Below are 24,582 nucleotides of genomic sequence, written 5' to 3'. Positions count from 1 at the left end.
CCTGCCCCTCCAAATGGAGATTAACCCTGTCCCTCAGAATTTGTTCCAATATTTTCCCTACCACTGATGTTAAGATTCACCAGCCTGTAATTACCTGGTTTATCCCTGCTACCCTTCTTGAATAATGGCACCACATTCGCTGTCCTCCAGTCCTCTGGTACCTCTCCTGTGGCCAGAGAGGATTTGAAAATTTGTGTCAGAGCCCCTGCTATCTCCTCTCTTGCCTCACATAACAGCCTGGGGTACATCTCATCTGGGCCTGGGGATTTATCCACTTTTAAGCCTGCTAAAACAGCTAATACATCCTCCCTTTCAATGCTAATATGTTCAAGTATATCACAATCCCCCTCCCTGATCTCTACACCTACATCGTTCTTCTCCATAGTGAACACAGATGAAAAGTAATCATTTAAAACCTCACCTATGTCCTCCGGCTCCACACACAGTTTGCCACTTTGCTCCCTAATGGGCCCTACTGTTTCCCTGGTTATCTTCTTGCCCTTAATATACTTATAAAACACCTTAGGATTTTCCTTTATCTTGCCCGCCAGTGTTTTTTCATGTCCTCTCTTCGCTCTCCTAATTAGTTTTTTAAGTACCTCCCTACACTTTCTATACTCCTCTAATGCCTCCGCTGTTTTCAGCGCTCTGAATCTGCCATAAGCCTCCTTTGTATTCCTGATCCAATCCTCTTGACACAATGGATGTGGAAAGGGTGTTTCCTCTTATGGGAGAATCTAGAACTAGGCGTCATTGTTTAAAAATAAGGGGTCGCTTGTTTAAGACAGAGATGAAGAGAAATCTTTTCTCTCAGAGGGTCGTGAGTCTTTGGAATTCTCTTCCTCAAAAGGCAGTGGAAGTAGAGTCTTTGAATATTTTTAAGGCAAAGGTAGATAGATTCTTGATAAGCAAGGGATTGAAAGGTTAATTAGGGGTAGAGGGAATGTGGAGTTGAGGTTACAATCGGATCAGCCATGATCTTATTGAATGGCGGAGCAGGCTCAAAGGGTCGAGTGGCCTACTCAACCCTCCTAATTTGTATATTCGTATGTATTCAATTCCCCTCACCATAAACGATAACATTCTGTTAGCTTTCCTAATTACTTGCTGTACCTGTATACTAACCATTTGCCATTCATGCACTGGGACTCCCAGATCCCTCTGCATCTCAGAGCTCTGCAATCTCTCACCATTTAGATAACATGCTACTTTTTTCTTCTTCCTGTCAAAAAGGACAATTTCGAATTTTCCCATATTATACTTCATTTGCCAGATCTTTTCCCACTCAATTAACCCATCTATATCCCTTTGTAGCACACCACTCGTTACATCTTGCTAACCAGAAAATGATTGATTTATGCCTACTCTCTGTTTTCTGTTCGCTAGCCAATCTTCTATCCATGCCAATATGTTACCCCCTACACCATGAGCTTTAATTTTCTGCAATAACCTTTAATGTGGCACCTTATCAAATGTCTTCTGGAAATCTAAGTACAATACATCCACCGGTTCGCCTTTATCCACAGCACGTTACTTCTTCAAAGAGCTCCAATAAATTGGTTAAACATGATTTCCCTTTCACAAAATCATGTTGATTCTGCCTGATTACCTTGAATTTTTCTAAGTGCCCTGCTATTATGTCTCTAATAATAGCTTCTAATATTTTCACTATGACAGATGTTAAGCTAACTGGCCTGTAGTTCCCTGCTTTCTGTCTCCCTCCCTTTTCTATGTAGCAAGTGGTTATGATCTGGGACGCACTGCCTGAGCATGTGGTGGAGACAGATTCAATCACTGCTTTCAAAAATGGAATTGGATAATTATCTGAAGAGAAAAAATATGCAGGGCTACAGGGAAAGGGCGGGGGAGTGGGACTAAGTGAGGTGCTTTTGCAGTGAGCTGGCATGGACACAACGGGCCAAATTACCTCCTCTGTGCTGCAACCATTCTATGAGTCTATGACATTGTCTTCTCCCTCCAAAAACTTTGTTCCCACACTACTGACTCCATCAGTCTCCCTGGCCTCAGTCCCAGGATGAAGCAGACTATTCACTCAGCATCCTATTTAACTATAAGCTGACCTTCCAACATCATATCCTCTCCATCACAAAGATCATCTATTTGCACCTCCACAACACTGTACGTCTCTGCCTTCCCTCAGTTCATCTGTTGCTGAAAGCCTCATCCATGCTTTTGTAACCTCCAGACTCAACTATTCCAATACTTTCCTGGCCAACCTCCGGTTTTCCACCATCAATGAACTTGAAAGTTCATTCTAAACTGCTGCATGTATGTTAACTCGCAGCAAGTCCTATTCACCCACTGCCCATTCTCTGAGCTCAGTGTTCTCTCTGTGCATTCGCTAAGCTCAGTGTTCACGCTGTGCATTCTCTGATCCAGAGTGTTGGTGCTCTGCATTCTCTGTAATCGGTAGTGTCAACATTATATCTTGACTGGGTTCAACACCGTCAATTTTTACATGACACTGACAACACCCAGTTCTACCTCACCAGCGCCTCTCTTCACCCTCCACTGTTTCTAAATGGTCACACTGCTCAATGAGAAGAAGTGTCCTCCAACTAAATATTGGGAAGACCAAAGACACAGTCTTCGTTCCCTGCCATAAACTCTGTTCTCTAGCCACCCCTGAGATGAGCTGCCGACCAAATAACTCACACCAAGTCCCATGTACACTGGATCTCAGTCTAGCAATGCCTCAATTATAAAATTCCAATTGTTTTCAAATCAATCTATGGCCTCACCCCTCCCTATCTCTGTAATCTCCTCCAGCCCCACAACCCTTCAAGATATCTGCACTCCACCAATTCTGGCCTCTTGTGCATCCCTGATTTTAATCACAACAGCTTTAGCGGCTATGCTTGCAGCTGCCAAGACCATAACTTCCAGAATTCCCTCCCTAAACCACTCTTTAAGAGTATCTTTAAGATGCTCCTTAAAATCTACCTCTCCGACCAAGCTTTTGGTCATCTGCTCTAATATCTCCTGATGTAGCTTGGTGTCAAATTTTGTTTTATACCGCTCCTGTGAAGCACCTTGGGGCATTTTGCTACATTGAAGGCGCAATATAAGTACAAGTTGTTGTTGCTGTGTTAGCACTGTGCATCCACAAAACCCTGTAGCCTTCCTACTGAATCAAATTCCAAAGTGTTGAAAGAGTAATAAGAACATGCTTTTGTTTTAGTGTTGAATGAGTATTGTCCTCCCATTGAAGGAGTATTGTTAACAGCACTTCCTGTTAGTGAGAATAAGATATTCCTGTATTTGCACCACAATGACGTCAACAGATGCAGCCAAAAGGTGTTGCTGTAACAGTATACATCAACAACAACTTGCGCACACTGACTTTAACATAGCAAAAACAGTTCAGAGTGCTTCACAGGTGTGCTATCAGTAGGGCCCTATCAATTCACGGACTGTGAAATCTCGGTCCTCTTTGAAATGGGCCATTTTGCAAACTTCACACATTTTATTCATTGACACAAGGCTCAATGAGGGAGGGCTTCCAGTGCAGTTTTGAGAGAAACAGTTTCAAGTATTAGCAGACAAATGAGAATGCCTGAATCAAAAACAGCCAGAACCATTAGTTCAGCTCATCGAGTAAAAGAATTTGGAAGCCAAACTCTGCATGCTGATGGTGGTATACTGTTTTGTACAAGCTGCAATGTTTCATTGTTCAGGGCCACTTATAGTCTGAAAGCCATCTCAACAGAAAGAGAGCATCTGACACCGCACTGCTGGAAAACAAACACGCAAAAAAACAAGCAACGATTTCATCCCTTTTTAATAAGTCGAGAGCTCAGAAAAATGTCAATGGAACTTGTGGATGCTTTTGCAAGCGCCAGAATACCATTGGAAAAACTTGATCACCCAAAGCTGCAGGAATTCATTCTAGCACATAGCTAGGAAAAGGGATGAGGACCTGAAAAGCGAATATAGGGAGTTAGGTTGGAAGCTGAAAGGCAGGACGAGCAGAGTAGTAATCTCAGGATTGTTACCGGTGCCACGTGCTAGTGAGGCTAGAAACAGGGAGCGAGTGCAGCTGAACACGTGGCTACAGAACTGGTGTAGGAGGGAGGGACTCAGATATGTGGATCATTGGGATACCTTCTGAGGAAGGTGGGACCTGTACAAGAAGGACGGGTTGCATCTGAACTGGAGCGGCACCAATATCCTGGGCGGGAGGTTTGCTAGAGCTCTTCGAGAGGGTTTAAACTAGTTTGGCAGGGGGATGGGAACCGGAGCAACGGATCAGTGGATGGGGTAGCTGTTGAACAAGCAGATACCGAGTGCAGAGAGTCTGTGAGGAAGGTTAGACAATTGACATGACAAAGTTGCAGCCAGTATGATGGGTTGAAGTGTGTCTATTTTAACGCAAGAAGTGTCAGAAATAAGGGTGATGAACTTAGAGCATGGATCAGTACTTGGAGCTACGATGTTGTGGTCATTACGAAGACGTGGATATCACAGGGGCAGGAATGGATGTTGGATGTTCCAGGGTTTAGATGTTTCAAAAGGAATAGGGAGGGAGGTAAAAGAGGTGGGGGAGTGGCATTGTTAATCAGGGATAGTATCACAGCTGCAGAAAGGGAGGTCGTCGAGGAGGGTTTGTCGACTGAGTCATTATGGGTGGAAGTCAGAAACAGGAAAGGAGCAGTCACTTTGTTGGGAGTTTTCTATAGACCCCCCCAATAGCAACAGAGACACGGAGGAACAGATTGGGAGGCAGATTTTGGAAAGGTGCAGAAGTAACAAGGTTGTTGTCATGGGTGACTTCAACTTCCCTAATATTGATTGGAACCTCCTTAGTGCAAATAGTTTGGATGGAGCAGTTTTTGTCAGGTGTGTCCAGGAAGGTTTCCTGACTCAATATGGAGATAGGCCGACTGGAGGGGAGGCTATGTTGGATTTGGTGCTTGGCAACGAACCAGGCCAGGTGGCAGATCTCTCGGTGGGAGAGCATTTCGGTGATGGTGATCACAACTCCCTGACCTTTACTATAGTCATGGAGAGGGACAGGAGCAGACGGGATGGGAAAATATTTAATTGGGGGAGGGGGAATTACAATGCTATTAGGCAGGAACTGGGGAGCATAAACTGGGAACAGATGTTCTCAGGGAAATGCACGACAGAAATGTGGAGGTTGTTTAGGGAGCACTTGCTGCGACTGCTGGATAGGTTTGTCCTGATAAGGCAAGGAAGGGATGGTAGGGTGAAGAAACCTTTGATGACAAGAGATGTGGAACAGCTAGTCACGAGGAAGAAGGAAGCTTACTTAAGGTTGAGGAAGCAAGGATCAGACAGGGCTCTGGAGGGTTACAAGGTAGCCAGGAAGGAACTGAAGAATGGAGAGCTAGAAGGGGACATGAAAAAGTCTTGGCGGGTAGGATTAAGGAAAATCCCAAGGCGTTCTACACTTATGTGAGGAACAAGAGGATGGCCAGCGTGAGGGTAGGGCCGATCAGGGATAGTGGAGGGAACTTGTGCTTGGAGTCGGAGGAGGTAGGGGAGGTCCTAAATGAATACTTTGCTTCAGTATTCACTAGTGAGAGAGACCTGGTCGTTTGTGAGGACAGCGTGGAACAGGCTGATATGCTCGAACAGGTTGAGGTTAAGAGGGAGGATGTGCTGGAAATTTTGAATGATATGAGGACAGATAAGTCCCCGGGGCCAGACGGGATATACCCAAGGATATTACGGGAAGCGAGGGAAGAGATTGCTGCGCCTTTGGCGATGATCTTTGCGTCCTCACTGTCCACTGGAATAGTACTGGATGATTGGAGGGTGGCAAATGTTGTTCCCTTGTTCAAGAAAGGGAATAGGGCTAACCCTGGGAACTATAGACCAGTCAGTCTTAAGTCGGTAGTGGGCAAATTATTGGAGAGGATTCTGAGAGACAGGATTTATGATTATTTGGAAAAGCATGGTTTGATTAGAGACAGTCAGCATGGCTTTGTGAGGGGCAGGTCATGCCTCACAAGCCTTATTGAATTCTTTGAAGATGTGACAAAACACATTGATGAAGGAAGAGCAGTGGATGTGGTGTATATGGATTTTAGCAAGGCGTTTGATAAGGTTTCCCATGGTAGGCTCACTCAGAAAGTAAGGAGGCATGGGATACAGGGGAAGTTGGCTGTCTGGATACAAAATTGGCTGGCCCTTAGACAGAGGGTGGTAGTAGATGGAAAGTATTCAGCATGGAGCTCGGTGACCAGTGGTGTTCCGCAGGGATCTGTTCTGGGACCTCTGCTCTTTGTGTTTTTATAAATGACTTGGATGAGGAAGTGGAAGGCTGGGTTAGCAAGTTTACCGATGACACAAAGGTTGCTGGAGTTGTGGATAGTGTGGAAGGCTGTTGTAGATTGCAATGGGACATTGACAGGATGCAGAGCTGGGCTGAGAAGTGGCAGATGGAGTTCAACCTGGAAAAGTGTGAAGTGATTCATTTTGGAAGGTCGAATTTGAATGCGGAATACAGGCTTAAAGACAGGATTCTTGGTAGTGTGGAGGAACAGAGGGATCTTGGGGTCCATGTCCATAGATCGCTCAAAGTTGCCACCCAAGTTGATAGGGTTGTTAAGAAGGCATATGGTGTGTTGGCTTTCATTAACAGGGGGATTGAATTTAAGAGCCGCGAGGTTATGCTGCAGCTCTATAAGGCCCTGGTTCGACCACACTTGGAATATTGTGTTCAGTTCTGGTCGCCTCATTATAGGAAGGATGTGGAAGCTTTAGAGAGGGTGCAGAGGAGATTTACCAGGATGCTGCCTGGACTGGAGGGCATGTCTTACGAAGAAAGATTGAGGGAGCTAGGGCTTTTCTCATTGGAGCGAAGAAGGATGAGACGTGACATGATAGAGGTGTACAAGATGATGAGAGGCATAGATAGAGTGGATAGCCAGAGACGTTTTCCCAGGGCGGAAAGGGCTATCACCAGGGGGCATAATTTTAAGGTGATTGGAGGAAGGTTTAGGGGAGATGTCAGAGGTAGGTTCTTTACACAGAGAGTGGTGGGTGCGTGGAATGCACTGCCAGCGGTGGTAGCAGAAGCAGATACATTAGGGACATTTAAGCGACTCTTGGATAGGTACATGGATGATAGTATAATGAAGGGTAGGTAGTTAGTTTGATCCTTGAGTAGGTTAAAGGTTCGGCACAACATCGTGGGCCGAAGAGCCTGTACTGTTCTGTATGTTTAACATAATGAGCAAAATGGTGGTTGCTTGCCAAGAGCAAATAAACGGACGGATTACCTGCTGACGGTTTTTACGACACATTGTGAGGAGATGAAGTCTCAGATTAATGCATGCGGGTCTTTTGCAATTATTTGTGATGAGTCCACTGATGAGTGAGACAACTATGTGCAGCATGTTTTGTTTGATTTTGTATCTGGTAAGGCAGAAGATGCACAGCCAGGAGAGCTAACAACAGTGATCGCAGACTGCATCCCCTTAGAAACTGTTAATTACACCAGTTTCCCAAGCGATAATCAAAACCGTTTCAACATATGGTGCAGATTTCTTCTTTCATTAGTGACAATGCAAATTACATGACAACATGTTTCAAATCTGTGCTCCAAGGTGTAATGTCCATATTACATGTAATGCAAATATAATTTCTCATCAGTGAGCTGTGGAAAAGCAAGTTTGGTGAAGTAGACAAACCGGTCAGCTACATTAAAAAGATCTTCAAACACTGCCCTGGACGCAAGCTTTGATATTGGCAATGCACTGCAAATGCAACTGAAATGGCTGAAATTGGGGAAAACATTGCAATTCCTCCAGAGCTAGTAATTACAGGTTGGAATTCTTGGTTTCAGGCAGTGCAGTATTATGCAGCTCACCTGAAATACTACTCAGACTTCACATCAGAACAGCTCACACTGACACCAAAAACACTGGTTGAACAGACATTGTAATCCTTCCAAACGATGCTCAGTTTAACGATGAGGTTGTGTTTGTGGCTAAGAATGCTACATGAATAATAATAATAAATCTGTTCCGAAGAAGGGTCACTGACCCGAAACGTTAACTCTGCTTCTCGTTCCACAGATGCTGCCAGACCTGCTGAGTGGTTCCAGCATTTCTTGTTTTTATTTCAGATTTCCAGCATCCGCAGTATTTTGCTTTTATTTTAATGCTACATGAATGATGGATTTAATCACTTGTTTAGAAACGCCACATGTCACAATCCACAAAGCTTACAATAAAGTAATGGCTGTATTGTTCTGGGCTGAAGTACAGCCCAACAAGCATTTTAATGATGCTAAATTAAATGCCTGTGCTCAACGGGTGTTTTCCTGCATGGCAAAGAAGCTCAACCACTATTATTGCTATGGGGAAGAGTCAAGTGGTGAAGAAAAAGCAGCTCAGCGGTGTCAACAACCTTCTTCGTTGCTCCTGAAATCTGTTTGTTACTTTGACACTGCACAAATGCACCTGTTGATGGTAGATTTAAACACGCTTGGTGCAATTCCTGGCTTTGACAAGAACTGTAGACTGGAGATTCCTGCTTAGAAAAGCCTTGCAGAAGGAGCAAATTGTACTTTGCCTGTGTTGCAGTTTTGGAACTCTGTGGAATGCAGAATCAACCACGCTGCAAGGCTAGCACAGTTCCAATAATTCCAACAAACTCTGTGGACGCAGAGAGAGCTAGGTCTAAACACGGCCAGATGTGCACAGCACAGAGACAGGGATTGAAGAAGACAACCGTTGGAGGTTGCTCCATGCTCACATTCAACCACTGATTTCAGTGAGTAAAGAATGTGACCTGTTTATAGTCAGTTTTTTACAACAGTTTTTGAGTATACAATAAATGCCATTTGAAACCGGAAAACTCCCTTGCCTTTTCTTTTGTTTAAAATACATAATTTTCAAGGGTTTTTCAACACCATGACATTTACAATTTAAAACTGTAAATGCTGTGACTGTGTAATTTGTAAAATTTGACGGTGAATTCAGTAGGACCCTCGTTTTCAGACACAAGTTTGACACCTCGCCACATCGAGCTATTAGGACAGGGTCAAAGAATTATGTCTTAAGGGAGGAGAGAGAGGTAGAGAGCTGAAGAGGTTTAGGGAGGGAATTCCAGAGCCTAAGGTTCCAGCAGCTAATGGAATGGTCGCCAATGGTAGAGCAATGAAAATCAGGAATGAAAACAGAAAGTGCTGGAAATACTCAGCAGAGAAACAGAGTTAACGTTTCAGGTCGACGATCTTTCATTGCAACTTATCTTTATTTCAGATTTCCAGCATCCACAGTATTTGCTTTTGTATTAATGAAAATTGAGGATGTGCAAGAGGCCAGAATTGGAGGAGCGCAGCAATCACAAGGTGGCTCCATATAGTAACTCAAAATGTAATTAATATCAGCCTGGATTTCAATGGAATATGGGCTGAGGTAGGGGTACAGGCAGATGATGTTACAGCGGTAAGCAGCCTTTGTTGTGGAGCAAATAGTTAGTACCATTGTGTACTGCAATGTACCTTTTGAGCAACTTTTCCAAGGAAATGATAGAGAAGAATAGATCTGGAGTTTAGGAGCATTGATCTCATTGAAACGTAGAAAACTCTCAGAGGATTTGAGCAGGTAGATGCTGAGAGGCTGTTTCCCCTGGCTGGAGAGTCTAGAACTGATATCAAGAAACGACTGAAGGCACTGGATACTACAAAGACTATGGGCCCAGACAATATTCTGGCAACAGTACTGAAGACCTGTGCTCCAGAACTTGCCGTGCCCCTAGCCAAGCTGTTCCAGTACAGCTACAACACTATCATCTACCCTGCAATTTGGAAAATTGCCGTTGTTGTTGATCTTCAAGTCGTCATTGTCGACAGGAGTAGTGCCGGAGGACTGGAGGATAGCAAATGTTGTCCCCTTGTTCAAGAAGGGGAGTAGAGACAGCCCTGGTAATTATAGACCTGTGAGCCTTACTTCGGTTGTGGGTAAAATGTTGGAAAAGGTTATAAGAGACAGGATTTATAATCATCTTGAAAAGAATAAGTTCATTTGCGATAGTCAGCACGGTTTTGTGACGGGTAGGTCATGCCTCACAAACCTTATTGAGTTTTTCGAGAAGGTGACCAAACAGGTGGATGAGGGTAAAGCCGTGGATGTGGTGTATATGGATTTCAGTAAGGCGTTTGATAAGGTTCCCCACGGTAGGCTATTGCAGAAAATACGCAAGTATGGGGTTGAAGGTGATTTAGAGCTTTGGATCAGAAATTGGCTAGCTGAAAGAAGACAGAGGGTGGTGGTTGATGGCAAATGTTCATCCTGGAGTTTAGTTACTAGTGGTGTACCGCAAGGTTCTGTTTTGGGGCCACTGCTGTTTGTCATTTTTATAAACGACCTGGATGAGGGTGTAGAAGGGTGGGTTAGTAAATTTGCGGATGACACGAAGGTCGGTGGAGTTGTGGATAGTGTCGAAGGGTGTTGTAGGGTACAGAGGGACATAGATAGGCTGCAGAGCTGGGCTGAGAGATGGCAAATGGAGTTTAATGCGGAGAAGTGTGAGGTGATTCACTTTGGAAGGAGTAACAGCAATGCAGAGTACTGGGCTAATGGGAAGATTCTTGGTAGTGTAGATGAGCAGAGAGATCTTGGTATCCAGGTACATAAATCCCTGAAAGTTGCTACCCAGGTTAATAGGGCTGTTAAGAAGGCATATGGTGTGTTAGCCTTTATTAGTAGGGGGATCGAGTTTCAGAGCCACGGGGTCATGATGCAGCTGTACAAAACTCTGGTGAGGCCACACCTGGAGTACTGCGTGCAGTTCTGGTCACCGCATTATAGGAAGGATGTCGAAGCTTTGGAAAGGGTGCAGAGGAGATTTACTAGGATGTTGCCTGGTATGGAAGGAAGGTCTTACGAGGAAAGGCTGAGGGACTTGGGGTTGTTTTCGTTAGAGAGAAGGAGGAGGAGAGGTGACTTAATAGAGACATACAAGATAATCAGAGGGTTAGATAGGGTGGATAGTGAGAGTCTTTTTCCTCGGATGAGGATGGCAAACACGAGGGGACATAGCTTTAAGTTGAGGGGTGAAAGATATAGGACAGATGTCAGAGGTAGTTTCTTTACGCAGAGAGTAGTAGGGGCGTGGAACGCCCTGCCTGCAACAGTAGTAGACTCGCCAACTTTAAGGGCATTTAAGTGGTCATTGGATAGACATATGGATGTAAATGGAATAGTGTAGGTCAGATGATCGGCGCAACATCGAGGGCCGAAGGGCCTGTACTGCGCTGTAATATTCTAAAAAAAAAGGTATGTCCTGTACACAAAAAGCAGGACAAATCCAACCCGGCCAATTACCGCCCCATCAACCTACTCTCAATCATCAGTAAAGTGATGGAAGGTGTCATCAACAGTGCCATCAAGCGGCACTTGCTTAGCAATAACCTGCTCACTGACGCTCAGTTTGGGTTCCGCCAGGGCCACTCAGCTCCTGACCTCATTATAGCCTTGGTTCAAACATGGACAAAAGAGCTGAACTCAAGAGTTCAGGTGAGAGTAACTGCCCTTGACATCAAGGCAGCATTTGACCGAGCATGGCATCAAGGAGCCTAACAAAACTGAGGTCAATGGGAATCAGGGGGAAAATTCTCCGCTGGTTGGAGTCATACCTAGCGTAAAGGAAAATGGCTGTGGTTGTTGGAAGTTAATCATCGGAGCTTCAGGACATCACTGCAGGAGTTCCTCAGGGTAGTGTCCGAGGCCCAATCATCAATGACCTTCCTTCAATCATAAGGTCAGAAGTGGGGATGTTCACTGATGATTACACAGTGTTCAGCACCATTCGCGACTCCTCAGATACTGAAACAGTCCGAGTAGAAATGCAGCAAGACCTGAACAATATCCAGGCTAGGGCTGATAAGTGGCAAGTAACATTCGCGCCACACAAGTGCCAGGCAATGACCATCTCCAAAAGAAAGAATCTAACCATCTCCCCTTGACATTAAATGTCATTACCATCGCTGAATCCCCCCCACTATCAACATCCTAGAGGCTACCATTGACCAAAAACTGAACTGGAGTAGCCATATAAATACCATGGCTACAAGAGCAGGTCAGAGGCTAGGAATCCTGCGGCGAGTAACTCACCTCCTGACTCCCCAAAGCCTGTCCACCATCTACAAGGCACAAGTCAGGAGTGTGATGGAATACTCTCCACTTGCCTGGATGGGTGCAGCTCCAGCAACACTCAAGAAGCTCGATACCATCCAGGACAAAGCAGCCCACTTGATCAGCATCCCATTCACCACCTTCAACATTCACTCCCTCACCACCAACACAGAGTGGCAGCAGTGTGTACCATCTACAAGATGCACTGCAGCAACTCACCAAGGCTCCTTAGATAGCACCTTCCAAACCCATGACCTCTACCAACTAGAAGGACAAGGGCAGCAAATACATGGGAACACCACCACCTGCAAGTTCCCCTCCAAGTCACACACCATCCTGACTTGGAACTATATCGCCGTTCCTGCATTGTCGCTGGGTCAAAATTCTGGAACTCGCTTCCTAACAGCACTGTGGGTATACCTTCCTCCCATGGACTGCAGCGGTTCAAGAAGGCAGCTCACCACCAGCTTCTCATGGGCAATTAGGAATGGGCAATAAATGCTGGCCTAGCCAGCGACGCACACATCCCATGAATGAATTTAAAAAAAACTTGGGGTCATAGTGTCAGGATAAGGGATCGGCCCCTTACAACTGAGATGAGAAGAAACTTCTTCAAAGGGTTGTGAATCTTTGGAATTCTCTAACCTAGGAACTGTGGATAATCAGTCAGTGAATATATTCAAGACTGAGTTTGGTCAATTCTTGGGCACTAAGATGCATCACAAGATATGTAAAGACAATGCTGGAAGGTGGAGTTGATGTAGAGGTTCAGCCATGAGCTTACTGAATGGCAGAACAGGCTCATACATACTTTCCTACCTAACTTTGTGTTATCTGTAAATTTAGCTACCATGCCATCGCTCCCCTCATTTAAGTCATCGATATAAATTGTAAAAAGTTGAGGCCCCAGCACAGACCCCTGCAGGACTCCACTCGTCACATTCTGCCAATCAGAAAAGGGCCCATTTATGCATACTCTCTGTTTTCAGCCAGCCAGCCAATCTTCTATCCATGCTAATATGTTACCCCCTACACCATGAGCTCCTACTTTGCGCAATAACCTTTTATGTCGCACCTTGTCAAATGCCTTCTGGAAATCCAAGTACAGTATGTCAACAGGCTCCCCTTTATCCACGGAACTTGTTAATCCTTCAAAGAACTCCAATAAATTGGTTAAACATGATCTCCCTTTCACAAAGCCATGCTGAGTATGCCTGATTACCTTCAGCTTTTCTAAGTGCCCTGCTATAGCCTCCTTAATGATCGATTCTAACACCTTCCCCATGACAGACGTCAAGCTAACTGGCCTATAGTTACCTGTTTTCTGCCTCCCTCACTTCTTGAATAGAGGGGTTATATTTGCTATTTTCCAGTCTGATGGAACCTTTCCAGAATCTAGTTTTTTGGAATTAAAAAGAGTGAATGTGATTGTTGAGCGTGTTCATTTCAATTCAAGATTGTACACCCAGATATGGGATATAAAACTGAATTACATTTTAAATTAAAGATGCTGGTGTAACATTTTATTTTTATTTTAGAAGTTGGTTTTGCTACTGTGAAGCAATGAACAATTTTGTAAGAGATACATTTCAGCCTTGAAGGCTTGAAGATGCCTGGCAGAAATCCAATTTGAAGTTTTATAACACTGCTTTAATTGGACCAAGGTTTAAGATTTTCTATTGCTTTTTTGCAGTTTAAATTAAGGATATGTCTTACTGACTGTTTTTAAGTAGCAAATGTCATGAATCGAAAATTGGTTTAAGGGGGGAAAGGATAAATAAAGCAGATATGGGAAAGATTCTGTTTGTTTAAAGTTTGTTTAAGAGACTGGTGTTAAATCTTTTGTTGTAAGAAAGTTAAATAACTTTCTCTTCAGTTTTTTTTGGTTTTATTACAATCATTTGAAAAAGCGCCTGAAGAAACAAGAAAAATTAGGTAATTTAACTTTACTTTAAAGAAAAGCAGGCGCTATTCTGTTCTGAGTGTAGTTAATAAGTATTATAAGTGAATAAGTCTGAATTAAGTTTAAATTAAGTTAACTGACCTTTTAATTTGGAAAAACTGGAATTTCATTAGTGGCCACAATGAACTTCCGAGTTATTATGTCAAGTTTTGAGGGAGTCTTTAATTCCAGATATAAAGCTCGCTCACATAACATTGGCAGTTTTGAATTTTAAATGTTTATTGCTGTGAATTGGAATTTGGAATCATCCAGGTTGCATCAAGAAAAATCCTTAGGTTAGAAACCTTTTACAAAAGATGTTAAAAAGTTTGTAAACAATTGGAGTTTAATCTAAAATGCTGTCTTCCCTGATGGAAATCTTTTCCTTTGAAGTTGATAATGTTACTAGTTGTATTTGTTGTTTCCAAACCCTAAGGATACCAAAAAGAATTGGGAAAAAAACTGTTTAAAATGGAGTTTGGTTTGGAGTGTGATTCTTTTTAGATCAGAAAAGTTTTGTTTTAAGAAAAAATACATAAAGAGATGCATCTGGGAATGTTTTGCTCCGCCCCCTAGCAGCAAAGAAATTAACCCCGCTGCATCTGACCTCCCTATTCTTCCTAACAAATGTATAACTTCACATTTATCCGTGTTGAAATTCATTTGCCAACTATTTGCCTATTCTGCTTGTTTATTAATGTCCTCCTGTAATTTGTTGCAGTCCTCCTGTGTATTGACTATCCCCCCACAATTTGGTGTTAACCGCAAATTTAGAAATTGTGTTTTTGATTCCAAAGTACAAATCGCTAATGTGAATTGTGAACAGCAGTGGTCCCAGCATTGATCCTTGTCATCTGCACTTCCTACTTTCTACCACTCTGAATAACTATCCTTTACTCCAACTCTCTGCTTTCTGTCCTGAAGCCAGCTAGCAATCCATTCTGCCACTTGTCCCCTGACTCCATGTTCCCTGACCTTATTCATTAGTCTATTATGGGGCACCTTATCATAGGTCTTTTGAAAATCCAGATGAATTACATCTACTGCACTACCACTGTCTATCTGTTATGTCAAAGAGGCCAGATTGGAACAACAGGCACTCTGACTTCTCAGAGGAGGTTACAAAGATTGCAGGAATGGGAGTGGGGGGTGCGCCATAGAGCAATATGAACACTAGAATGAAAATTTTAAATTCAAAGCTTTGGTGCACTGGGAGCCATTCTGGGTCAGAAACCACCATGGGTGATGGGTTACAGAGATGGGAAAAGAATACACATGGAGGGATTTAAACCCAAGATTGAGATTTTTAAATTTGTGGCATTGAAGGACTGCAAGCTAACCGGGGAGAGGAGGATTTGGAATGGGGAAATAGGGTACAGACAGCAAAAGTTTGGATGAGCTAAATGTTACAGGGAATGTGAGGAAAGCACTGGATTAATCAAGTCTGGCAGCAACAAAAAACACGTATGAGGATTTCAGTGGCAAATAGGCTGAGGTAGGGGTGTAGGCAGGTGATGTTAGAGAGGTAAGCAGCCTTTATGATGAGGAAGGTATGTTATTGGGTCAGCTCAGGGTCAACAGGATGCCACAGTTGCAGCCTCAGACAGGGGAAAGGGAAGGAGTCAACAGCAAGAGGAAAATGATGGCTTTGATCTTCCCAATGTTTAGCTGGAGAAAGCTATAGCATATCCAAGACTGGATGTCAGACAAACAGTCTGACATCACAGAAGCAGGAGGGGTCAAGAGGTAGTGGAGAGGGAGAACTGGACATCATCTGTATATATGTAGGAAACTGACCCCATGTATGCAGATGATGTCCCCAATGGACAACACATAGAAGAGGAACCTTTTACATTTCTAATATTTGTCAGTTCTGATGGTCACTGACCTGAAACGTTAACTCCGCTTCTCTCTCCACAGATGCTGCCAGACCTGCTGAGTATTTCCAGCATTTCTATTTTTATTACATAGAAGAGGAAGCTGCTCCAAGGATGGATCCTTGGCAAACTCCATAGGTAACAGTCCAAGAACATGGACCAAAGAGCTGAATTCCAGAGGTGAGGTAAGAGATCAAGACAGAATTTGACCAAGTGTGGTATCAAGGAGCCCTAGTAAAATAGAAGTCAATGGACATTGGGGAAAAACTCTCCACTGGCTGGAGCCAAACTTAGTACAAAGGAAGATGGTTATAGTTATTGGAGGCCAATCATCTCAGCCTCAGTAGAACATAAGAAATAGGAGCTGGAGTAGGCCATTTGTCTTTTTGAGGCTGCTCCGTCATTCAAAAAGATCATGGTTGATCATCTACCTCAGTGTCAGCTTCCCACACTATCCCCTTGACCCTTAATACCCCAAAATCTATCAGTCTGTCTTGAATAAATTCAACAACTGAGCATCCACCGCACTCTGGGGTAGAGGATTCCTAAGATTCACAACTCTTTGAGTGAAGAAATTTCTCTTCATCTCAGTCCTGAATGGCCGACACCTTATTCTAAGACTGTATTCCATGTTCTAGATTCCCCAGCCTGGACAACACCTACTCTGTCAAGCCCCTTAAGAATTTTATGTTTCAATCAGATCACCACTCATTCTTCTAAATCCTAGGAGTTTCTCAGGGAAGTGTCCTAAGCCCAACCATCTTCAGCTGCTTCATCAATAGCCCTCCCTCCATCGTATGGTCCGAAGTCATAGAGTTATACAGCACAGAAACAGGCCCTTCGGCCCATCATGTCCGTGCCGGCCATCAATCACCTAACTATTCTCATCCCATTTTCCAGCACTTGGCCCGTAGCCTTGTATGTTATGGCGTTTCAAGTGCTCATCTAAATACTTCTTAAATGTTGCAGTGTTTAGTTTCATAACTCCTCAGATACTGAAGCAGTCCATGCCCACATGCAGCTAGACCTGGACAACATTCATATTTGGACTGATAAGTGGCAAGTGGGAATTCTGCAGTGACTCCAGACTCCCCAAAGCTTTTCCACCATCTCGAAGGCACATTCACGAGTGTGATGGAATATTACCCTCTTGCCTGGATTAGTGCAGCTCTAACACTTAAGAAGCTTGACACCATCCAGGACAAAGCAGCCTGCTTGATTGGCATCCCATCTATCACCTTAAATATTCGTACCATCCGTAAGATGTACTGCAGCAACGTACCAAGGTTTAACATAGAAAAAGAGAATTTAAAGCACAGAAGGAGGCCATTTGGCCCATCGTGTCTCTGTCAGCCAAAAATAAATTTCTACAGCCAAATCCCATTTCCAGCTTTTGGCTCATAACCCTGTAAGTTACAGCACTTCAAGGGCATATCCAAGTATTTCTTATAGGCTTCTTCAACAGTATCTTCCAATTCCATGACCTCCACTGCCTAGAAGGAAATGGGCAGTGGATGCATGGGAACACCATCACCTGCATGTTCGCCTCCAAGTCACTCAACATCCTGACTTGGAACTATATCATCGTTCTTTCACTGTCACTGGGTTAAAATCCTAACAGCACTGTGGGTGTACCTACACCACAGGGATTGCAATACTTCAAGGAGGCAGCTCACCACCACCTTCTCAAGGGCAATTAGGGGAGGGTAATAAATACTGGCCTTGCCAGCAATGCCCACATCCCATGAACAAATAAAAAAAGTTGTCACTGCACCTGTCAGTTGATTCCATGCAGAAATATCAAATTCCAAAACTGTCCTCACTCTTCTTCATCTAGATTGAAGAGTCTGCAGTTTGGTTCCCAGCCATTTCACTAACCCCTGTCTTTAAGTAACTCCATTGCTTGATCTGCTATTCACTGCACAGAACCCCAGATCCCAACTCATTGCAACAAGAACTCCCAGATCCCAACTCAGTGCAATGAAAACCCAGATTCCAACACATTGCACAGGGACCCCCAGATCCCAACTCACTGTAAAGGGACCCCCAAATCCCAACTCATTACAGCGAGAACCCCCAGATCCCAAATGAGTGCAACAAGAACCCCCAGATCCCAACTCACTGCATAGGAGCCCCCAAATCCCAACTCATTACAACGAGAACCCCCAGATCCCAACTGAGTGCAACGAGAACCCCCAGATCCCAACTCACTGTAAATGGACCACCAGATCCCAACTCACTGCACAGGGACCCCAGATCCCCAACTCACTTCACAGGGACCCCCAAATCCCAACTCAGTGCAATGAGAACCCCCAGATCCCCAACTTAGTGCAACGAAAACCCCCAGATCCCAACTCACTGTAAATGGACCACCAGATCCCAACTCACTGCACAGGAACCCCAGATCCCCAACTCACTTCACAGGGACCCCCAAATCCCAACTCAGTGCAATGAGAACCCCCAGATCCCCAACTTAGTGCAATGTAAACGCCCAGATCCCCAACTCACTTCACAGGGACCACCAAATCCCCAATTCACAGCACAGAGACTCCCAGACCCCCCAACTCAGTGCAATGTGAACCCCCAGATCCCCAACTTAGTGCAATGTAAACGCCCAGATCCCAACTCACTTCACAGGGACCACCAAATCCCCAATTCACAGCACAGAGACTCCCAGATCCCCAACTCAGTGCAATGTGAACCCCCAGATCCCAGCTGCACTCACCAATCAGGGCAGCAAACACCTTGGGTGTGTGCTGGAGGGAGTTGGAAGGTGGGGAGAGGGGGTGTTGGATGTGGTCAATCCTGTTCGACCCCCTGATGATGCTCTATCTGCCTTCACTCTCCTTTCTCAGGCTCTGCAAAGCTTGCTCTCGGTGTGGACCTGCCGGCTTTCCGTCTCTGGCGGACGCTAAACGCGTTTTGAAATCAAACAGCTGGCGCTGCGCGTGGCCACTTCAAAACACACAGGGAGATTGTTCACGTCACCGCCAGCTCAACAGGCACGTGACCCCGCCAGCCGCTCAGGCCCCGCCCCCTGCTTTACCTCAGGTTTTTTGAATGATGTTTCCCGCCCGGAGCACGTGCTCACTACAGGCCCTGCCCCAGGCTCTGAGTAGTAACAGGGGACTTTTGGTATGGATGATGCAAAATTTCACTTATCCAGTCTTGGATCCCAACATTTTCACTGTCTGCCCCTGGAGAGAACCTGGCAGCCCTCTGAACATTACCCATCTGGTACACTAATGCCCTTTAGGGAAGGAAATCTGCTGTCCTTACCTGGTCTGGCCTACATGTGACTCCAGACCCACACCCACAGTTGAATCTTAAATGCCCTTTGAAATGGCCTAGCAAGCTACTCAGTCATCAAGGGCAATTATGGATGGGCAACAAATGCTGGCCTTGTAAGCAACACCCGCATCCCAGGAAAGAATAAAACAAAGACTCAATACTGGAAGCATTCAGCTGCTCAGGCTACAGCTATAGATTATTTTTTAAAATTCATTCATGAATGTGGGTAGTACTGGCCAGGCCAGCATTTATTGCCCATCCCTAATTGCCCTTGAGAAGATGGTGGTGAGCTGCTTTCTCGAACTGCTGCAGTCCATGTGGGGTGGGTACACCGAAAGTGCTGTTAGAATTCCACACCTAGATAAAAAATAGGAGCTGACCCTTCCAGCCTGCTCCACCATGCAGTTGGCTCATTTCCCCCACATTTCATCAGTGACTCTACTTCAAAAGAACTTCATTAGCTGTAAAGCTCTTTGAAACATCCAGTGGTCGTGAAAAACACTATAGAAATACAAGTCTTTTGCCTGAGTCCCAAGGCCCAGGTTCAAGTCCCACTTCAAGACTTGAGCACAAAATCTAAGCTGACTCCAGTGCTGCACTGGTCGAGGTGCCATCTTTCAGATGAGATGTAAACCAATCCCCTGTCTGTTTGCTCAAGTGGACATAAGAGATCCCATGGCACTATTGCAAAGAGGAGCAGGGGAATTCTTTCCCGCGTCCTGGACAATATTTATCCCTCAATCAACATCACACAATATCACATTGCTGTTCGTGAGAGCACGCTGTGCACAAATTGGCTGCAGTGTTTGCTACACCAGTGACTACACTTTAAAGAAATACTTAATTAGCTGTAAAGCACTTTCTTTTGAGGACACAAAACATCGATCAACCCCTGTCTTGAATATACCCAACAACTGAGCATCCAGAGCTCTCTGTGGTAGAGAATTCCAAAAGATTCTCAGCCTTTGAGTGAAGAAATTTCTCCATATCTCATTCCGACCTGCTAAGTATTTCCACATTCACAGTATTTTGTTTTTTGAATTACGCTAAGTTCATGTACAAGAAAAAATGGTTTATTCTTGATTACATAAATAACAGGAGGTCAAATAGGCTCCTGGAGCCTGCTCCACTTCCCACCGTATCCCTACATCTCTCAATGCCCTTTGTCTAAAAATACTTCTACATTGTGTCAATACTTAAATTCTCATCCAATCCCCAACCCAGTGTCAACCTGAGGGGAAATTGTGACAATTTAATCACAGGTAAGGCTTACTTTCTGCAACTGCCTTATCAGCTCTGTCTGTACCCACACTAACACATTGAGTAACTTCACAAAATCCCTTCCACATATTCCTTTCCAGCCTAGCCTTTCACTGGTACCAATCACATGCAAGTAAACACAGAAAGAACTAGTTATAAACATTTATTTACCATCAACTCATTGGTTTTACTGGTTCTAGTGCTGCTGCTTTTCCTATTTAGCAGGTTATCTGTTCCATTTCACCCACTTTCCTCCCTCAGTACTTCTTGTCAGCTCATTTTGCTGATTAATTTGCCGTTCCTTCCCTTCTCCCATCGTCCCCCCACCCCCATCCCTGCGTTTCACTTTTAAAGTTATTTTTCAAATTAGCTTGTTTCGGATATTAAATAAAAACAAGAAATGCTGGAACCACTCAGCAGGTCTGGCAGCATCTGTGAAAAGAGAAGCAGAGTTAACGTTTCGGGTCAGTAACCCTTCTTCGGAACTGACAAATATTAGAAAAGTCACAGGTTATAAGCAAGTGAGGTGGGGGTGGGGCAAGAGATAACAAAGGAGGTGTAGATTGGACCAGGCCACATAGCTGACCAAAAGGTCACGGAGCAAAGGCAAACAATATGTTAATGGTGTATTGAAAGACAAAGCATTAGTACAGATTAGGTGTTAATGCACTGAATATTGAACAGCAGCAAGTGCAAACCTGAAAAATAACAGTGGGTAAGCAAACTGAACAAACTAAGATGAAATGAAATAAATGCAAAAAAAAGATTGTAAAAAATGTAAAAAAGAATGTTAAAAAAAAAAGAAAAAATAACTAAAAATGAAAGTAAAATGGGGCGCTGTCATGCTCTGAAATTATTGAACTCAATGTTCAGTCCGGCAGGCTGTAGTGTGCCTAATCGGTAGATGAGATGCTGTTCCTCGAGCTTGCGTTGATGTTCACTGGAACACTGCAGCAATCCCAGGACAGAGATGTGAGCATGAGAGCGGGGGGGGGGGGGGGGTGGGGGAGGAGGGAGTGTTGAAATGGCAAGCAACTGGAAGCTCAGGGTCCTGCTTGCGGACTGAGCAGAGATGTTCCACAAAGCAGTCACCCAGATGTTTCGGATATTATTTGTTATTGCACTGAAAATGTCTAATTTGAGCTACTCCTGCTCTCCTTGGAGACCTTTGATCTGTCTATATTCGGAGGAAGATGGTGGTGTATTGGTTTTTTTAAATTCATTCATGGGATGTGGGCGTTGCAGGCCAGGCCAGCATTTATTGCCCATGTCTAATTGCCCTTGAGTGGCTTGCTAGACCATTTCGTGGTCTAATGATGGCCATGAAACCATTGTCGATTGTTGTAAAAACCCATCTGGTTCACTAATGTCCTTTAGGGAAGGAAATCTGCCGTCCTTACCTGGTCTGGCCTACAAGTGACTCCAGATCCACAGCAATGTGACTGACTCTTAACTGCCCTCTAAAATGGCCGAGCAAGCCTCTCAGTTGTCAAGGGCAATTAGGGATAGGCAACAAATGCCTTGCCAGTGACACCCACTTCCCATGAAAGAATAAAGAGATCATTCCATCGCCTTACTTGGCAGGGCCAGGAGGTGGACAAATTGCCCACCACCAACATACACCCGTTCTGCTGGGTCTTCAGCATATTTGAGTTCTTATATTGTGGCTGGGATTTTAGGGAACCAGCGAGAAAGGGAAAGCGCAACTAGAAGCGGGTGGCGAAGGCCTGTTCGCTCCAACTCCTGTTCCCATAGCGATCTCACATAGGTTGGCCAATTAACTACCGGCAGACAGGGTGGCCGACCACTGAGCATCCAGCAGACGTTGATGCGATGGCTACGCCTTCCCCTCACAGGGAAGGAACTGCCGCCATGCTTAAAGGGCCACCAGCACCCAAGCCCTGATATAAACGTCCTTTGCTGCTGCACTCATCCCTGAGAAACCCACATCTTCCTCCTGAATGAATGATGCCCATGGCACTTAGGCACTGCCATTCTGATTGGACCACCCTGCCATCAGCTGCTGCAATGCAGCTCACCTCACCACCTCAGGCCCTTCTCAAGTGCTCCCCCTGCCAGGACAACAAAGGCATCAAGGGTGACTCAAACCCAGATCAATGACTTCCAATTCCATCCTACCTATGAATGAAAAATGCCTCACTCCACAGCTGCTGAATACAGCAACGACAATAGCTGTTGCCACGCTATAAAACCTGCCAAGGCTCTGATGCTCCCTACCCACCGCGCTCCCCCCCCCCCCCCCCCCCCCCCCCATCCCATGTACTATCCACTAAATCTGGAGGAGCCCTTAAAATGGCAGTCTATCCCTATCCTCAATGATGGGGGAGCCCAGCATATCAGTGTGAAAGATAAGGCTGAAGCATTTGCAACAATCTTCAGCCAGAAGTAACGAGTTGATGATGCATCTCGGCCTCCTCCTGAAGTCCCCAGCATCACAGATGCCAGACTTCAGCCAATTCGATTCACTTCGTGTAATATCAAGAAACGACTGAAGGCACTGGATACTACAAAGGCAATGGGCCCTGACAATATTCCGTCAATAGTACTGAAGACCTGTGCTCCAGAACTTGCTGCGCCCCTAGCCAAGCTGTTACAGTACAGCTACAGCACTGGCATCTACCCAGCAATGTGGAAAATTGCCCAGGTATGTCCTGTACACAAAAAGCAGGACAAGTCCAACCCGGCCAATTATCACTCCATCAGTCTACTCTCAATCATCAACAAAGTGATGGAAGGTGTCATCGACAGTGCTATCGAGCGGCACTTGCTCAGTGACGCTCAGTTTGGGTTCCGCCAGGGTCACTCAGCTCCAGGCCTCATTACAGCCTTGGTTCAAACATGGACAAAAAAACTGAACACAAGAGGTGAGGCAACAGAGACTGCCCTTGACATCAGAGAGAAAAGCACTCCACTGGTTGGAGTCATACCGAGAGCAAAGGAAGATGGTTTTGGTTGTGGGAGGTCAATCATCTGAGCTCCCAGGACATCACTGCAGGAGTTCCTCAGGGTAGTCTCCAAGGCCCAACCATCTTCAGCCGCTTCATCAATGACCTTCCTTCAATCATAAGGTCAGAAGTGGGGAATGTTCGCTGATGATTGCACAATGTTCAGCACCATTCGCGACTCCTCAGATACTGAAGCAGTCCGTGTTGAAATGCAGCAAGACTTGGACAATATCCAGGCTTGGGCTGATAAGTGGCGAGTAACATTTGCGCCACACAAGTTCCTAGCAATGACCATCTCCAACAAGAGAGAATCTAACCATCTCCCCTTGGCATTCAATGGCGTTACCATCGCTGAATCCCCTCACTAACAACATCCTAGGGGTTACCATTGACCAGAAACTGAACTGGAGTAGCCATATAAATATCGTGGCTACAAGAGCAGGTCAGAGGCTAGGAATCCTGCGGTGAGTAACTCACCTCCTGACTCCCCAAAGCCTGTCCACCATCTACAAGGCACAAGTCAGGAGTGTGATGGAATATTCTCCACTTGCTTGGATGGGTGCAGCTCCACCAACACTCAAAAAGCTCAATACCATCCAGGACAAAGCAGCCTGCTTGATTGTCACCCCATCCACAAACATTCACTCCCTCCACCACTGACGCACAGTGGCAGCAGTGTGTACCATCTACAAGATGCACTGCAACAATGCACCAAAGCTCCTTAGACAGCACCTTCCAAACCCGCGACCTCCACCAACTAGAAGGACAAGGGCAGCAAATGCATGGGAACACCACCACCTGCAAGTTGCCTTCCAAGCCACACACCATCCTGACTTGGAACTATATCACCGTTCCTTCACTGATTCTGGGTCAAAATCCTGGAACTCCCTTCCTAACAGCACTGTGGGTGTACCTACCTCCCATGGACTTCAGTGGTTCAAGAAGGCAGCTCACCACCACCTTCTCAAGGGCAATTAGGGATGGGCAATAAATGCTGGCCTAGCCAGCAATGCCCACATCCCATGAATGAATTTTTTTTTAAATGGCCTTGTTAACCATCTTAAATGGCTATTAATTGCTCATTTTGAAAATGCGAGTAGCGTTCTCAC

At 44.9% G+C, this 24,582-nt stretch overlaps 1 protein-coding gene across 3 annotated transcripts in view; it reads right to left on the bottom strand.

The window, feature by feature from the left end:
* The window catches only part of LOC137369728 (mucin-2-like), a 138,588-nt gene extending 119,725 nt beyond the window's left edge, over positions 1-18,863 (bottom strand). For 2 of the 3 annotated variants that reach the window (XM_068031093.1, XM_068031096.1), the window contains exon 1: positions 18,682-18,863. The gene's annotated coding sequence lies outside the window, so the exon portion shown is untranslated. Of the gene's footprint in view, positions 1-17,730; positions 18,540-18,681 lie in introns of those variants that run through there. The other variant, XM_068031095.1, reaches the window with a different exon arrangement.
* Positions 18,864-24,582: the final 5,719 nt, after the last annotated feature.

Source organism: Heterodontus francisci, chromosome 5 (assembly GCF_036365525.1).
Source record: "Heterodontus francisci isolate sHetFra1 chromosome 5, sHetFra1.hap1, whole genome shotgun sequence".
In the NCBI taxonomy this organism is placed as follows: Eukaryota; Metazoa; Chordata; class Chondrichthyes; order Heterodontiformes; family Heterodontidae; genus Heterodontus; species Heterodontus francisci.
The sequence above is the reverse complement of the archived record's forward strand: the minus strand, read 5'-3'. Positions and strand labels throughout refer to the sequence as shown.